This window comes from Neofelis nebulosa, chromosome 7 (genome assembly GCF_028018385.1).
Source record: "Neofelis nebulosa isolate mNeoNeb1 chromosome 7, mNeoNeb1.pri, whole genome shotgun sequence".
In the NCBI taxonomy this organism is placed as follows: Eukaryota; Metazoa; Chordata; class Mammalia; order Carnivora; family Felidae; genus Neofelis; species Neofelis nebulosa.
In genome coordinates this window covers 89332144-89345952 of record NC_080788.1, presented here as the reverse complement: position 1 = coordinate 89345952, position 13809 = coordinate 89332144, and the positions used below count along the sequence as shown (strand labels likewise).

Here is a 13809-nt window from a genome sequence, read left to right as displayed (position 1 = left end):
TCTTTTGGCCAGCTTGATTAGTAAACATTATTCTTTCTTCTAGGTTACTAATTCATTCCTATGCTTCTTGCATCCTGCTATTCGTTCTGTCAAGTGTGTTTCTCATTTCATTCATTGAGTCCTTTATCTCTGCTATGTTACTCCTTATCTCTGTGTAAGTCTCACTTATGTCTTCTACTCTTTTCTCAAGTCAAGTGAGTATCCTTATGATAATTGCTTTAAGTTCTCTCTCAGGCATGTTACTTATATCTGTTTCTCTTAGATCTTTGGCTGTGGTGTTATCCTGTCCTTTCATTTGTGATAAATTTCTCTGTCTCCTCATTTTGTCTGCCTCTTTGTCTGTTTCTCTGTGTTAAGAAAGTTAGCTATAACACTGTCTTTGGGCTGAGCCATTGTGGACATTTTGAGGGAAGCTGACCTACATGCCCCCACACCATCTCCTGGAAGCCTGAGCCAGCTGTATAGCTTTCTCCCTTTGTCTCATAACCATGTCCACCAATATAAATGCTAATTCGCCAGCTGTCTGCCTTAACAGGTTCAAGAACAAGGGGAAAGACAGTACAGAAATGAGGTGGCACTGAATAGAAGTTAATGAGGAGCTGAGGAAAGCTAAGGATGACCAGATGCTGAAAAGGAAAAATGTAAGCTCATTTCCTGATGGTGTTACTTCTCTACTGCAAGAGAACTACAACAACCAAGGCACTGTAAGTTGGTCTGTTGATGACATTGTCCAAGGCATAAATAGCAATTCATTTGGAAAGCTAGCTCCTGGCTACTAAAGCTGGTAGGAAACTGCTTTCCAGGGAAACACAGCCTCCCATAGACAACATAATCTGGGCTGGTTTTGATTCCAAAATTTGTATACTTCTTGGGTGGAACTGATTGTAGTCCTATTCAGTTTTAATTTGCTTAGGCCCTCACTAACATTGTTTCCAGAACATCAGAACAGACCAAAATTGTGGTAGATGGAGGTGATACCCCAGCATTCATTTCTCTGTTGGCATCTTCCCATGCCCACATCAGTGAACAAGCTGTAGGGGTGCTAGGAAGCAATGCAGATGATGGTTCAGTTCCTCAAGACTTGTTTATCAAATATGGTACAGTTGACCTGCTGTTGGCTCTCCTTACAGTTTCTGATATGTAATCTTTAGAATGTGGTTATTTACATAACCTTCCTTGGACACTTTCAAACCTTTGTCACAAGAATCCTGAATGTCTGTTAGATGCTACTGAGCAGATTCTTCCTACCTTAGTTCATCTCCTGAATCATGATGATCCAGAAGTATTATTAGATACTTGCTGGGCCATCTCCTATCTTACTGATGGTCCAAATGAATGGACTAAAATGGTCATGAAAATAGGAGTTGTGCTCCAACTTGTAAAGCTTCTAGGAGCTAGTGAATTGCTCATTGTGACTCCCATGCTAAAAGCCACAGTAAATATTGTCATTGGGGCAGATGAACAGACTCAGGTTGTAATAGATGTAGGAGTACATGTTGTCCTTCCAAGCCTGCTAATGAACCTCAAAACTAATATTCAGAAGTAAGCTATGTGGACACTGTCAAACATCATAGCTGGTCACCAAGACCAGATACAGCAAGTTGTGAATCATGGATTAGTACCATCCCTCACTGATTTTCTCTCTGAGACAGACTTTAAGACACAAAAGGATGCTGTATGGGTTGTGACCAACTATACAAGTGGAAGAACAGTTGAACAGACTGTATACATCATTCATGGTGGCATAATAGAACAATTGATGAATCTCTTAACTGCAAAAGATACAAAAATTACTCTGGTTATTATGGATGCATTTCAAACATCTTTTGGCCTTCTGAGAAGCTAAGTAAAACTGAGAAACTGAGTATAATGATTAAAGAATGTGGAGATTTGGACAAAATTGAAACTCTACAAAACCATTAAAATGAGTCTGTATACAAAGCTTCATTAAACTTGATTGAGAGGTATTTCTTTGTAGAGGAAGAGGAAGATCAAAACGCTGTTCCAGAAACTAACTCTGAAGGCTCTACAATCCAAGTTCAGGATGACACTCATGGTTCGTGTGATCAAGCCCCAAGTTGGGCTCTGAGAAGAGGGCACCGAGTCTGCTTGGGATTCTTTCCCACTTTCTCGCTGCCCCTCCCCCACTCACACTCTCTCTTTCTCAAAATAAAGTTTTTAAAAAAAATTTTAAGTTTGTTGTGTACTATGTTTGGTATATCTTACTGTTTCTCTACTAAGAACTCTTTTAAATGTGTTTTATTATTGTAGCACTTTTTACAATGAAACTGTACTTGAACAGTTCCAAATTGTACTCATTCATACTCTAGGAAGCTTCTCCTCTAAATGGGTTTCTTACTTCTTTGTGGAATCCATATCTTGCAGTGTCCTGTAACTAAAGATTAAATTCCACCCTTTTCTAAGAAAGAAAGAAAGAAAGAAAGAAAGAAAGAAAGAAAGAAAGAAAGGTAGAGAGAGAGAGAAAGAAAAAGGCAACTATGTCTTCTGCTCTTGAAAGCAGTGACTTTACGAAGAAGAGGTCCTGAAGTGCCTTGCATGGCAATGTTCCCTGTTCACCAGAACCTGGCACTTCAGGAGAGTATCCTATGTGTGTTGCTTATGCCCTGATACTGTTTCTGAGTCACTTTTCCTTTCAGCGCAATTGTCTGCACTGACTCCCTGCCTTTTGTGAGTTCTCCTTGCTCTTTGTGGTGTTAGGGGGACCCAGCAGGCCAGCTCTGAGCAGGCATGCCTGCCAGGGAATTTAAGAACAGGGTGGTGGTGTTAGAAAATTTTTCACTGAGCCACTAGTTCCTATTCTGGATTCCCTGAAGTGCTAGGGCAGCTGGGGCCTACATGTCAGGTGGCCAGGGGCATGAGGCTAGGCGTGGTGCTTATTGGTAGCTGAGCATAGCTGGGCCCAGGGCATAACGGTGGCAGGGAGCAACCTGGCTGGGTGCTGTGTGGTTGTTAGGTGTGGCACAGCATGCATGATGGCAGCAGCTATGCACCCAGCAGCTGGGTGGGCCACAAGCAAAATTTGGGCAAAATTTGCCCCAGCCCTGTACCTGAGCTAAAAGTATCTGTGCCACCCTGCCACCCAGAGGTTTTAAAGCCAAATATTATAAGAAATAGTTTTCCTCATGTGAACTCCATGGTGCAAGGGCCCAATTCTCTGCCCTCTCCATGTGCAGTTTCCCCTCCTCCTACAGGCATCCTCCCTCTGCCTTTCTGACTTTCCTAAACTTTCAGATGCAGCTTCTTCTCTATATTTAGTTGTGGAGTTTGTTCTGTCAGCCTTCCAATCATTCTCTGGCTTATTGACTTGGATGTGGATGATATCTAGTTGTAAACATGGGATGGCCAAGTTCAGGGTCCTCCTATTCCATTATCTTCCCAAGCTCTATTATAGTATGATATTTTGATATCTTGTTCATAGAATTAATAAGATTAAGGCTATGGAATAGTTCAGTACCTCCTATGACCTTACAATTTGTCAACCATCTGGGCATGGCACACAGACCCTATGGTGACTGCACCCTCCAAACACTGTCCACTGCCTAGTGTTTACACCTTTGTGTAATCCCCTCCTCTTCAGTGTAGAAGAGACCTACGACTTGCTTTAACAAATAGAACACAGCGAAAGTGTGTTCTTTCCCATTTTATATTACATCATATAATGTAAGTGTGTCACTCCCATTTTATATTACATCATATAATATTGCCTCTTAGCAGACTGAAGTGAGAGATTCTCCTTGCTGTCTTGATAAAGCAAGCAGGCATACCAAGGAAGCCATGTGTCAAGGAACTATGGAAGGCCTCCAGACAACAGCCAGTAAGAAGCCTGGGCCCTCAGTAATACATCCTTAAGGAAATGAATACCGCCAACTTGAATGAGTATGGAAGCAAATTCTTTCCCACTTGAATCTCCATGTAAGAATGCAGCTTCATTCTGAAGTCTGAGCTATTAACCATCACCACAATGAAGAGAATACAGATCAGGACAAGAGTGCTGCATGGGAAAAGTGAGCAAGGGCCACAAGGACAGAGATGGATGGGGTAATGCAGAGACAGACACAGGGCAACATCAACCAGCCCTTTCAGAGGCAAGAAGAAAGCAGGTACCAACATTTTGCAGAACAAAATGAATTAAACATTTTGCACAGTTCCAATGGGAAAAAATTCATTCTAAAAAATATCTCTAAGCAAAAAAGTTATATCATCAGGCAGAAGAGAGTAAGCAAAAATACCATGTAACACACAGAAGAGGATCAGAGTAGGGTCAGCTAAACTTGGCCAACAGAAGAAAATTCAAACCAGACCAGAATAAAAACTGTTTCTTTTACAAAGAGTTTTCACCGAAAAACTGGAAATTTCTATCAAAAGCCATTGTCCCACTTTGTACTTTGTGGCATTGAACTACATGAACTGTTATCCTTACAGACTGGGGAATGAGGCATTGTCCACAAATTCTTTTGTTGCTTATGAAAGTTCTGAATTAGAGATCTCATCATATTGTTATAGATAGGCAATTGGATTGATAAAAGCTTCAAGATATTTTCAGTCAACATTCTGGTGATGAGAGTGGGTGAAACCTTTTACTCAAGTCTATTTTAACAAGGTGTATTTCTGCTCAAGTGGGTACACTTTATAAGACATTATATGATCCAAGAAGGTGAGCCAGAGTCAGCTATTAGTAATTCACTGGTAAACATAGTAAGTCTGGTATCAGAGGATCCAGGGTTATAGCCTAGAGCAAAACTGAAGATCAATAACCAGAGAAAATGGATGACTATGGGGAGTAAGTAGGTGAGAAGCAGACTCAAGTATGAACTAGGAATGGAGTCAACCTGCTTGCCTTTGCCCCAGAGCTATCTGATCAGAGAACATCCAGCCAAGTTAGACATCCACACACAGCACCCTTGTCTCCTGTCCTTCCCTCAACAAATCAGAATTTCCAGGGATACCTTCCTTAGCTACCTCACCAATGCTGATGGATATTTATCCCTAAAAATGTAGTACATGATATCCTTGGCATGCCTACCCTGAAAACAAAGTAAGAGCTTCAAGCCTTCTCAGTGCATCCAGTTTACAACCACATTTTTCTTTGACAAAAGACAAACATTGCTGAGGCATTTAAGTACTTTCAATGACATTGGATCCATCATCAAAAGGATGCTTTCCAGACTGTCAAGCACTTATTGATTTTGGGGCCTATGCAGTATATGATAAAAGACTCCTCTTTCCACAGACAGTTTGCCTCATTGTGTTGGAACAGTTCTCAGCTGTTTAATGCTAGATGAGTAGTTGCATGTAACTGGTCAGGATTTCTGATTTGCCCTCTGGATGTGAAATGTTTGGTCAGGAGAAAATACATCTCAGAAATGTGGTTCAGAAGTTGTATAATGCCTCTAGGGTATCCTAACTACAATCATGCCAGCTAAACTATATCATATTCCAACAGAATCTATATGAGCCTCATGTTTGTCCTCTCCCTACTCCTGTCCGGCATCAATTCCTGCTCATTTTGGCCCCCAATTTGGTTTTGCTCCCAGGACTTGATCTGTTCTCATCCTACTATTTCATTTTTCATTCCTAACTCAGCTGTTCCCCTTATAATTGTGCATGATTCAATTCCTGCCCTGCCCATACTGCTTTACTAAAACTGCTCAGGTCAAAGATCACTGATTACACCTTTATGCCAAATATAATAAAAATTTTTCTGTAGTTCTTAGTTTACTTGTTTGCAGACTGACACTAATGACACTTCCTCCTTCTTTAAACTCTATTTCCATTACATTGTTCCTCTCTTTTTTCCCCTTTTACTTCTTCTGCTTATCTTTCTCGTCTATGTATTCCTCTGATTATCAATTAAATGTCTTCCCAAGAGCTACAACCTCAGTTCTCACCCCATGACCCTTGGGGTTTGGCACCCATATCTATGACATCGGCTTACAGGATAACTCTAGTCCATATCTCTTACTTCAAAACATTCAGTTGAGTTGCCTAATAGACATTTCTTCCTGGATAACCAAAGAGAATCTCAACTTCCATATGCCAAAGTCTGAAATATCTAACTCTTTCCAAAAATCAGATCTCACTTCTATATCTTCACTGAATGATCCCATGAAGGACTCAAATATCCAAACCAAATACTTGAGAGTTTATCCCTTTCTTTCACTTACTTCATCAATCAGGCTCCAAGACCCAAGTGGTCTGTCTTCTTAATTATTCCTAAATCTATCCTTTCCCTTAATTTCTCAGCTACCTTAATTTAAGCTTTCATCTTCTTCCCCAGATTTTAGCAGTGGCCTCTCATAGACATCCTTGCCTCCAATCTTACCTTCTTCAAATCCATTTTCCATTCCTGTACCAAAATAATCTTCCTAAAGTACAAATTTTAACAAGTTAATCCCTTGAATGAAATCCAAGCTTTCAGGAGGTGGTTGAAATTCCTTTGAACCCAAGACTCATAACTATTTACTTCTGCCTATTTTTCTCACTCCATCTCCTATAATTCCCCAAATACCCTCTTCTTTCAAGCTGTACAGACTATTTGTAAATCTTTGAATGTGTCTTTAAGCCTCTACCAAGAATGGGCTCTCCCATCCCACAACACTTTTTTTCCAGCTATTTCCTACTTATCTTCAAAACACTGCTCGAATGTCACCATTTCTGGAAAATCATTTCTAATTTACCCTTCCACTTCCAGATCTGATTTAGTTCCCTTTTCTGTGCTCCTGTATCAAAGCACTTAAGATTCTACCCTACTAGACTATGAGGTCCCTAAAAACAGGAACGTATTCATCAATCCACTCCTAGCATTCAACATAATGTCTGGAATGGAACAGGCATTTAATAAATATATTTTCAAAAAGAAAGGGGGATAAAAGGGGAGAAAGGGTTGATGGAGGGGATAAGTAAGTTTGAAAACCTACCTTAGAAACTGAATTTCAGTTTGATTAATGGAAGACTAATATAGCTAGAGAGTTAATGGCCAAACAACTGTGCCCCATCTGACTTAAGAAAATTCTGGAGCTGCTAGACATCAATTAATAAAATGAAATCTAACCTCTATAAGACCAATCTGCTCCCTTCAAGCACTATTTGATAAAAATGGCCTCAGGATAGCACAAATCCTGTTCTAGTCACATCACCTTATAAAAGATTTGTTAATGATAAGAAAATAAGCAACCAAAGGGGTCTAAGGAGGAGTCTTGGACTTCATAGAAGCACTATATTGGAACTTCCAGGGGTATTTTATCCAAATTAATTCTAAAGTTTAACCTTTCTCATTCTGTACTAATACCACAGATGGACACTCTAAATTTATCGGGGTAACTATTATCAGGTATCTTTGCAGGAATATTTGTATGAATATATATGTTTCTGTTTCTGCATGTCTGTTTATTACTATAGAATGTCTATTAATTATAGAGTCACTGAGGATCTATGATTCATAGATATTGAAAATTAAATAACGTTCCCTTTTGTAGTTTGTCCTATGCCTTCCTCACCAAGGCTTTGCACATATAGAAATAATACCAGACTTTTCAATTGCCCTGAATTCTTTGCCAGTAACTCAACACAACAAAAAAAGCACTTGTCTTTCTCCTCTTGTAGACTTCGCCAACTGATTCCTCTGGTTCTATTATGTTCTTAACCTTCTTATAATTCCCCCAGCCTCCTAATTCTAAAATTATCTTTAAAGTCTCCCTTTGCAGCACGTACATTCAACCAATTGCCCAGTTCTATCATATGTAATTCTAAAATTCATCTTAAATTTGTCTCATTCTTATTTCCATTGATGTCATCATCATTCAAATCTTTGTTTCTAATATATGCAATTTTTTCTCATCCATACTATTCTTATCTGTACTATTCACTAATAGTATATTCTATGCCAGTTTCTAATCTATACTACTGCAGTGGTAGTATACTAACTTTTCCACTTCCTTCAAAGCTACATATTACTGTTAAAATAATCTTCTCAAATTTGTGCTTACAAAGTGCAGTTCTAGGGCACCCAGGTGGCTCAGTTGGTTAAGCATCCGATTTCGGCTCAGGTCATGATCTCATAAAACTATTAAAAAGGAATTTAAATAACATATAACAGAAAGCTCCCCAAGCCCTCTCCCCAGTACCCTCTCCTATCTCACTTTTTCAATATGTTTAACATGACTTATACTCCAGTCAGATTAAACTGAGTATTGTTCATTTGACATTTATGTCTCCATAACTATTCTCAAATTATTTCCTCTGCCTGGAGTCCCTTCCCTTGAAACGTGTCAAGATATTCTCATCTTTCTAAGTTCCAGGTCAAATTTCCCCTCTTTCATGAACATTTCCCTGATCCTTGCAAATTAAAAATCATCTCTCCTTTACATATGGCCAACAGACACATGAAAAGATGCTCAACATCACTCATCATCAGGAAAATGCAAATCAAAACAGTGAGGGGGTGCCTGGGTGGCTCAGTCATTTAAGCATCTGACTCTTGATTTTGGCTCAGGTCATGATCTCACAGTTGGTCAGTTCGAGCCCTGCATAGGGCTCTGCATTGACAATGCAGAACCTACTTGGGATTCTCTCTCCCTCCCTCTCTCTCTGCCTTCCCTCTGCTCTCGCTCTGACAGTTCTCTGTGTTGACAGCTCAGAGGCTGGACGGAACCTGAGTCTTCCTCTCTCTCTCCCCCCTGGATTCTGTGTCTCCCTCTCTCTCTGCCCCTCCCTCACTCACACTCTGTCTCTCTCTCTGAAAAATAAACGTTAAAATTTTTTTTAAAAAATACAATGACGTATCACCTCACACCTGTCAGAATGATTGATATCAAAACCACAAGAAGCAATAAATGTTCCCAAGAATGTGGAGAAAAAGGAACCCTCATGCACCATTGGCTACAATGCAAACTGTGCAGCCACTGAGGAAAACTGTGATTAACACAGAATTACCTTATGATCCAGTAATTTCACCACTGGGTATTTTCCCAAAGAAAACAAAAACACTAATTCAAAAAGATATATGCACCCCTATGTTTACTGCAGCATTATTTACAAATTATGGAATCAGCCCCAGTGTCCATTGATATATGACTAGATAAACTGGTGGTTGGGGCACCTGGGTGGCTCAGTCAGTTAGGCTTTTGACTCTTGATTTTGGCTCGAGTTCACGAGTTTGAGCCCCTCACTGGGCTCTCTACTTTCAGTGCAGAGCCCTCTTTGGATCCTCTGTCACCCTCTTCCTCTGCCCCTCTCCCACTTGCATTCTCTCTCTCAAAAAATAAATTTTTTAAAAAAGATGTGGCACATAAATAGCAAAATACACACACAAAAACACATACACAATGGAATATTACCCAACCATAAAAAAGAATGAAATCTTGTCATTTGCAACACCATGATGGATCTAGAGGGTATAATGCTAAGTGAAATAAGTCAGTCAGAGAAAGACAAATACCGTATGATTTCACTCATATGTGGAATTTAAGAAACAAAATAAATGAACAAAGAGAAAAAAACAGAAAACAGACTCTTAACTATAGAGAACAAACAGATGGGTTATCAGTGGGGAGGTTGGGGGGAATGGGTCAAATAGGTGAAGGGGATTAGGAGTATACTCATCATAATGAGCACTGAATAATGTATAGAATTGCTAAATCACTATATTGTATACCTGAAATTAATATAACACTGCATGTTAACTAAACTGGGATTTTAAAAAATCACCTCTCTTCTAAACTTTTACAACTCTACTTGAATATTTTCTTCAGGCATTAGAACATTCTACCCTATATTATAAATATCATGACCATCTCTCATCACTGTCACTTGGCTATGAACTCCCAAAGGGTGGGACTTTGGTTTATTTATTTGTATCCCCTCTGAATATTTTTTCCTACTCTTTAATAAGAAGAAATCACTATTTATATACTGTTGTTTTCCCTGTTTGAAAAGAAGAAAGTGTTGATTGAAGAGAAAATTATAATATTGTATATGAGATTTAACATTTTAACTACCAACCACTAGCATTATTTTGGGAAAGAATAGTTTTGAACCCTAGATCTACATCAAGTAGGAAACAATGTCAGATTGTTGAACAATTTTATTCAGTAAGTTTTTTAAAACATCTACTATGTGGAAGAGGCATTATGTCAGTTGCATAGAAAACACAGCCTTATTCATTAATAAGAATATAGACTAATGAGATAAAACAAAACTTGACATAACTATAATACCAGTGTAAGTGCAATATGAGGAAAGCACTGCTATGGAGACTTAAATATGTACAAAACTCAGGAGGGAATCTCTACAGCAGAGTCAGAAGCATACAGACTTGGAAGTCATTCAGGCTGGTTTGGATCCTGGCTGATTTCTTGTAAGTGGGGCAGCTGTGGGCAAAACATCAAACTGCTCTAAGTCTCAGATTTCTCATCTGTAAAATGGGAATAATACCTACATTTGGCTAACATTCCTAAAACAGAGTAAGTGCTCAAAAATGACATCTTCCCTCCTCCATTTCCTACTTACTGGACTAAAAAGCTCACAATCTTCTTAACCCCACAGTTCTGGATTTACTTTAGTTCAAAGTATCAAATTTGAAATGATTTGAATCCTCTGACCACATTTCAAAGTGGCATCTCTAGGAGAAGGTAAAATGAAATCAGTAGTAATTAAAGCCAGAGTTCTGGGGCTATAACATAGCCAGGGCTGAATTACTGAAAAGATTGCAAATCTCTTTTCACAGATGATGATTTCAGTTTGGAGTACTAAAATCAAATGCCACTAATCTAGCATATCAGAGTCAGTTCTATTCAGTTTCTCATGATGATTAATAATTGAGGCCATATCTCACAGTTACAAATATGCTTCAACCCTGAAATGTTCCCAATAAATTTACCATCTTTCTCAAATGGATGTTTTATTGTCAGAACATAGTTTCTTATTCCTGTAATATTGGCATTGAGCAATACAGGCTTAAACACGTCCAGTAAAAGCACCAAAATAGCGTTTTATAAGGCTTAAGCATGCCATCAAGAGGAAAGTCCATTTTTAATAAGAAGTTTAAGTCGTCCTGTTTCCAGTTCACAGCTCCTCTGGGAAGTGATACAAAGTTCTCCAAGTGGAGGAAAACCAGGAATTCCCCAGAGTGTTAATATTACAAACCCAAGTTGAAATCAAACTCAATTACAAACTTAACTACATTTTCAAGTCTGGTTTTTTTTTTTTATCAATCCCCTGGCCTTAAGATCTACAGCAGCCCAAAACCAAGCTGGATTCTGAGTGAGGGTCAGAGAGCCATTGGGAATCCACTGTTCCTCTTGGCGGGGAGGGAGTAGACAGGAAACCTGGATTCTAGATTTTAATTTGCTCTCAACTGCCTGATTACCCACTGTCAAAGGTACCAATTCAATTTGATTTAACATTCATTTATCAAACTCTTGTATATGCCAAGACTGTTAAATACTAAGTATAAAAAAAACAAGATCAGGTATGACTTTCAATTGTTTTAAAACTGAATGCTTGCAAAACAAAAGTAGACAAGTTATGTTACAGACCTTTCTTTTTAAAGTAAAAAGAAATTAAATAAGAATTCATAGCAAGGTGAAGAGTAGCTTGAGAGGTCATCAAGGAAAAAACTCTGAGAACAATGGCATGTGCTCTCTGCCCATGGTGTCCAGACTGATGAGCTAGGTCACCCACTTGAGCTCATCACCATCCTTTATTATCTGGGCAGTGCTCTCTTGTGCCCTGCTCCAAACATAATATAACAACGTGGTCCCTGCCCTCAAGGCTAACAATTTAGGCTTGAGAGACAGCTTGTTCTGACACATTCCTAAATAAGCTTCAAATGTATAAGAGAGAAGCAAGATCAAATCTAAGGAAACAGTGTCAGAGACACAATATATCCAGGATGACTAACTGACCTAACTTATGACCTATAGAAACCATTTTTCTTCCAAAGATAACTGATGTACTTGTAGCCACCACTGTGCCAAAACAAGATGCTTGATAAATCAATTTATTCCAAACTGACATATGATCCAAATATTATTTTAAATCAATGAAAAATATTTCTAGTCCTTAGAGAATTTACATATTTTTATATGGGACCTGCAACATCATCTTAAAAATACTTTCATACTATAGTGGGAACTTTTTAATTTTATAATTTCACAATACTCAATGAGGTGATCGGAATTACCCCAAAGTGTTGCAGAAAGACAGGAGACGGCCATATCTTAAGGACTTTACTTAAAGGCAGATAATAGTAGAGATTACACTCAGGACTTACTACGTATGTAAATTGAATTACATAAGAAATTTGAACCAGAGAGAGAATTCTAGGTCTGACTTCTAGTTTCCTTGTCTTCAGTGTAGAACTTTATACTGTTTGACAGTGTCAATTCATTTTCCAACCTGAAGCTAGATTGTAAGAAAAGCATGAATCCAAAATATGGAATCATACTGGGATTACTGTATCACTACAAGTTGCCCAAAGGTGCTTCCTGATCCACAAGCCCCATTCACAATTATGCACGGGGCGGGGGACGGAATCCACTGGCTCTGAAAGCCTCCCATAGACATCATCTTTACCATCCCACTCTCTTCCAGCAGTTTTAAATTATTTTTAATGTTTTCATTTATTTTGGGGAGAGAGAGAGGAAAAAAAAATGCAAGCAGGGGAGGGGCAGAGAGAGAGAGGGAGATACAGAAGCTGAAGAAAGCTCCAGGCTCTGAGCTGTCAGCACAGAGCCCAATGCAGGCTTAAACTCATGAACCGTGAGGTCATGACCTGAGCCCAAGTCGGTCAGTCAATTGAATGAGCCACCCAGGTGCCCCTCTTCCAGCAATTTTAAATAACAAAGTCAAACCTAGAAGATTGGCAGTGTAAGTGCTAAGAGTATAGACTCTGCACTCAGAAGACTTGGGGGGTGGCCCCAACTCTGCCACTTCCTAGCTGTGAGGCCTGGGACAAGTGGGACTAGCTAAGGGACTCTCTGTACTTTAGTGTTATCATCCTCAATATTAGGGATAATGATAGAACACACCTAGATTGTCATAAACATATACATTGTTATATGTAAATCACTTACGTCAGTGTTTAGGACACTGTAACTGCTCAATAAATGTGCTGGAGATATGAATATTGTGGGAGTAGAGAGCGATTTGGGGGAATATTAACATACATCAGTGGTCCCCTGTCTCACAGACACATATTACTTGATAATTACTCCAGTTCAAGACTGCTACAAAAATATTGAGTATGGATTCTCGTTCAAGAAGTTATTCATACTTGTAAAAATGTATTATAGACAACAAAGTACACATATATGGATACATGATAACTCCATTTCTGAATTCTATCTATGAGGATAACAGAGAATATTAGTTAAAACTATGAAGCAGTTGGGAGGCAGAGAAAGCAACCAAAAACAAATCATCTATAATTCTATGAAGTACTGGGGCCTGAGAACAGAGAAAGTGGGATGCCACAGGACTTATGAGGAACCTACCCACTCTCATTGTAAGGTCTGACAGCCAAGATCCATATTCCCAACTTATGATTACTGATTTCCATGCCATCAATCCACCTTTTTAAACAAATAAAAACTGTAAGCAAGTCACGCCAAGAGGTACCAAGTATACAGTCCTCCTTCGACCTTGGTTTTCATGAGGGGAACCCCCATAATCCACTCACATCATGCCCCAATCAGGTTGACTCTAAAATCCCATCATATCTTCCATTATTTGAATATCTAGGTCTAAAGATGAAAAGTGAATATAACAGTAAAACTGGTAGTTCAACTC

At 38.9% G+C, this 13809-nt stretch overlaps 1 pseudogene; it reads left to right on the top strand.

Moving 5' to 3' along the window:
* Nucleotides 1-488: 488 nt before the first annotated feature.
* LOC131517973 (importin subunit alpha-1-like) lies at nucleotides 489-5293 on the top strand (annotated as a pseudogene).
* The last annotated feature ends 8516 nt before the right edge of the window (nucleotides 5294-13809 follow it).